The 4966-nt window shown below is 38.2% G+C and overlaps 1 pseudogene; it reads right to left on the bottom strand.

Moving 5' to 3' along the window:
• Nucleotides 1-3941: 3941 nt before the first annotated feature.
• Nucleotides 3942-4586, bottom strand: LOC106008603 (zinc finger CCHC-type and RNA-binding motif-containing protein 1 pseudogene; annotated as a pseudogene).
• Between the last annotated feature and the right edge of the window lie 380 nt (nucleotides 4587-4966).

The following is a 4966-nucleotide window of genomic DNA, read 5'->3' as shown; positions in this document are numbered from 1 at the left end:
AGTCATTAAAAAGCAGAGGGTGAATTTATACACAAAGATACCTATTAAACTTATTAAATGAAAGAATAAATTGCAGTCTTAAATGTCTAACATGATTGCAATTTTATTTTAAAAAATGGAAGTATTTTTGTATAGCTACATACGCATGTAAGCAAGCACTCATAAATATAGAACAAAGTAAAGAAGTCTATGCACCACAATGTTTTAGGGACAACCATTAACCTGTGTGAGTGATTGGAGGAGCTATAAGGGATACTCTCATTTGTTTACTTTATATTATTTCCCTGAAAGATATAGAATTCAGGCAATATTAGAGATTTTCTCTGTTTTGAAAATGCAAATAAATCATAAGAGGGTCAAAAGAATTATTATGAATATAAAACCAGTAATTTCACTCATTCCTTGTATTAAGGACCTACTTGGAGAACAGACACTGCTCAAGTAACTAGGGGTCTGAGATGACAGCCGTGGTCCCTACCTTTAAGGAAGTCAAACTGGCATGCCTCTGTGTGTGTGCGTGAGCATACTTGCTTGTGTGTGTGTGTGTGTGTGTGAAAGAGAGAGAGCTGAGGGTATGGTGACACCAGCAATCAAAACATGGAAGACAGCATCTTCCCAACTCGGTATCAGCCGGCCAGGGGCAGGGTTCGGTTCTCAGTAGGAGTGACAGACAGGGGAGCCGGTGGAGACCCTGTGGGTTCCTCCTGAGGGGAGCTGGAAGGGCACAGACAAATAGTTTGGCGAGGTTAAAGTGTCAAGGATTGGTTTTTTAAGATGCAATCACCCAAAGGAAAGAGTAACCTTGATTCCTACTTTGTATCTTATTTGTGTTTCCTTTAGGTAGCCTGAGTATTCTCCCATATCATCGATATTAGTTTTTTAGTGTTGAAAACTTTGTATTAGTCCATGTCTGCAGTATGTAATGGCCACATGCCCCAGGGGGAGTTGGTGCATGCACCTGACACGTCTTCATTCCTTTTTCACTCCCTTTCTCTCCCTCCCCTCTCCCTCCTTCCCCTCCCTCCATCTCTTGGTCCCCTTCCCTTTTGCAAAGACTTAGCTCCCTATTTCCTAGTGTCTGTCTTTTATTTTGCTCTTTATTTATTCTCTGGGTTTCTCATACAAGGGAAACCATGTGATATTGAAGCTTCTAGGTCTGATTTATTTCACTTAGCCTTATGGTCTCAAGGTGCATCCATTTTCCTACAGATGACTCAAATTTATCCTTCTTTGCTGTTTTAAAATGTCATTTGTTTAAAAAATGTAGAATTTATATAGCAATAGCATAATTAACTAGTATGTTTAACTAAACAGCTGTTGATGGGATTTAGATCATTCTTAATTTGAGGCAATTGTGAGTAACACACATAAATCTTTGAACATCTCTGCGAAGTAGATTAGGACAGGCTCCAAAGTCTAGGAAATATTGTAAAGCGCTTGATACACATTGCCACTGCCTTCTTCTCACACCCAAATCACCACTGGCCGTGGGTACTTAGGAAAAACTGCCCACTTAGATAATAAATAGGCTGACTTTGGGGTTGTGGGTTTACTGCCCGTTTAGACAATCATTAGGGTGATTTTAAATGTGTGGGTTTTATTCTTTTTGTTTGTTTTGTTTTGGGGGATTGCGGTTTTTTGAGACAGGTTCTCACTAAGTAGTTCAGGCTGTCCTTGAACTCCCTATGGAGCCCAGGCGATCCTCCTGCTTCAGCCTGCCAGGTGCTGGGATTATAGGCGTGAGCCACAACACCCAGCGAATTCTTAATAAGGATTTCACATTGACTGAGATTTGGATTTCTCCATTGTAAATTTTCTGCCCTATGTTTTGCCCATGTTTCTATGGAGTTCATCTTTTCTTATTGACTTCCCAGATCTCTGACATGTAGATAGTTGTAGATATGTAGACACAGCCTTGAGATTGATTCAGCCAATTCCATAGATAGATAGATAATAGATAGATAACATGTATAAGCGTATAACATACACACATTGTGAGTATTATTCTGAATCTGTCATTTACCTTTTAATTTATTTATGATGATTTTCTTGACTTTTAGTTCTTTTTAGGTAATCAGGCTTATTAAACTTATTCTTTGCTTTCATGATGAAAATGTTTTCCTTACCCCCAAATCACAGTATTACTCACTTTCATTTCCTCCTTTCTTTATCATTTATTTCTGTACATAATAACTCTGTTTGTATTTCTTTATTACATTAAAATACAATTTTAATATTATGATTATTAAAAAGCATACAGATTCTTTTGTTGCATTTTTTAAATGAGGGGGGAAAGTCCTCCAATAACTAAGCAACTACTTTTTTTAGTCAAAAATCAACATTTTATTTTGATTATTAATACCAACCTAAGTATTCTTTTTTTTTAGTAACCACTCATAAGAAGTTTATTTTATATAAGGCTTTCTCAAAAAACAATCTTACAAGATATATCATTCTATAATTGATTTTTTTCACAGTATTACAGGAAGATTTACTCATGGATACAAAGAAACGTAATAAATACATGAAAAACTTACAAGATCGTTTACAAAAAACAGAAACAGTAAATATGATAGGTATGTCCCATTTGGCTTTAAGCCTTTTAGAGCTACTTTATATTTTATGTATTCTTGTTCTCTTTTCTTTTTTGTTTTTTTGAGGCAGGGTTTTGCTTTGTAATTCAGGCTGGCCTTGAACTCTATGTGTAGGCCAAGCTGGCCTGGAATTCATGGCACCCTCCTGTCTCAGCCTCCCAGTGCTGGGATCACAGGTGTGCACCCCCACGCTGGCTATTTTATAGATATTTATAACTTACAAACATGTAGACTGGGAGAAAGCTGAAAGAAGATGATGAGGCACCCATATTTAAAGACAACATCTTTTTGAAATTTATTAACAGTACTATTAAACCCCTTATGTTTTCTGTTCATGTGAAGTTTTTGTTTTGAAGATTGAATTTATTTCAGAAGTACTTATAAACCAGTGAGACATGATAAAGCATTTATAGTAAGGTTTTCAAATTTTAATACCTACCTTTTTATGGGATAAAAATAGCATTACCTTTGTAGTATTTGTTTTGTTTTTATTAAAATTTGTTCTTTTCAAGTTTTATTATTACTAACAAATCATGAGTTTTAGTACAGGCAGAGTATCCCTTATCCCAAATACTTGGGACCAGTCAAGTGCAGTAGTACTCTCCTTCTAATCCCAGCACTTTGGAGGCTGAAGCAGGAGGATTGCCTTAAATTTGAGGCTACCCTGGGTTACTACATAGCGAGTTCAAGGCCAGCCTGAACTATATAGGAAGACCCTGTCTCATAATCAAACAAACAAAAAGATTGGTACCAGAAGTATTTTGGAATATGTACATATACAGAACGTGATATGTTTTGGATGGAACCTCAGCCTAAGCATGAATTTCACTTATGCTTCATAAGTGCCTTCCATACATAACCTGAAGGCAACTGGATACAGTAATTTTCATGTTGCCTGTGAATCACAGTTACATGGTGTGAAATTTTCCACTTGAGCATTCTGGATTTTTGGATTAGAGATGTTAAGTCTACAGTATACCAAAGCAAGATAGAAATATGATCTTTTTTCTATATGGGGAATTGAATCCAAGGCCTTCACACTGAGCTATATCTTCAGTGTAACTTTTAAAATTATCTTTTATTTTGAGGCAGGGTCTGGCTCACTAGCTAAGTTGCCCAGGCTGGGCTTGAACCTGCAGTCCTCCTGCCTCAGCCTCCCAGAGTGCTAGGATTACAGGAGTATGTCACCACACCTAGCTCAAAACACGATAATTTAAAAAAATTATTTTTCATCTTCCAAGCACTGTTTTATGGTAAAAAATTACTATTTGGTCCCAAGTGTCCTTATATGCAAATAATTTGTACTGCGGATGTTTTTTATTTTCCTGACATTTGTATTATACAACTCTAATCACTAAATTCTTCCTCATCACTGAAGTATGTGCTCTTCTTTATCCTCAGGCACTGTGAATCCTCTGACATTGAGGGGCCCCCTGCACTGGGTTCCACTGGTTCTGTTCTTCAGTCTTGGCTTGCTGGGAGGCGATGGCTTGGCTGAGACTGTCGAGAGCCGGGTCTTCCCCTTCGTCTTCACTTTCTGCTACATCCTCAATTTCTTCCGGTTCGGCAATTTTCTTTTTCTTCTTTTTTTCTTTCTTCTTTGGAGGCTCACGTTCTCCGAGCATGTTTTTTGGACAGGCATAACTTAAGTGTCCACTTTGCCCACATTCATAGCACTTTGATTTATCAAAGCAGTTTCGCCTTCGGATGAATTCAGCTGCTCTCCTGTTGTCAATAGCAATGCTTGCCTTTATCACTCTACCAAACAACTGTTTGTTATTTATGGTTCTGGTGCAGTTTTGTGCAGTCTTTATCCAAGAATAATAGAAATGCAACCCCTTTACTCTTCCTCGTATCTTTGTCTTTCATTATAGTAACCTTTACAGCTTTGCCATACTTGGAAAATCTCCGGTCTAAGTCGTTATTTGTCGGGGAGAAGGGCCAGTTGGACACATACACTGTGCTCTTACTTAGAGCCAAGCCACCACTCATTTCTTCAGGGACAGTGGACCCGGCGCAGCAGGGATTCAACCCCGACTTTTCCTCGCCCCTCACTGCAGCCGGGCTCCCTTCAGTTGGGCCGCCTTTTTTCCTTTTTTTGAAATAGGGTCTCGCTATGTAGTTCAGGTTGTCCTGAACTCACTATGTAGCCCAGACTGGCCTCGAACTTATGGCAATCCTCTTGCCTCAGCCTCCCAAGTGCTGAGATTACAGACATGTGCCACCACAACCAGCCCTGCAATTGACTTTTAAAACCTCTCAAAATATTGAAGATATTCATCCATGTGTATACAAACTTCTGTATCTATCTTATTTTCAAAATGCCATACATTAAACTCTATAAACAATCAGCACTTGTTTAGGGGTATGCT

This window comes from Heterocephalus glaber, unplaced genomic scaffold (assembly GCF_053883595.1).
Source record: "Heterocephalus glaber isolate CG9 unplaced genomic scaffold, H.glaber_assembly_v1.0 deba00001066, whole genome shotgun sequence".
Taxonomy (NCBI): domain Eukaryota; kingdom Metazoa; phylum Chordata; class Mammalia; order Rodentia; family Bathyergidae; genus Heterocephalus; species Heterocephalus glaber.
This window is presented reverse-complemented; position numbering and strand designations above follow the sequence as displayed.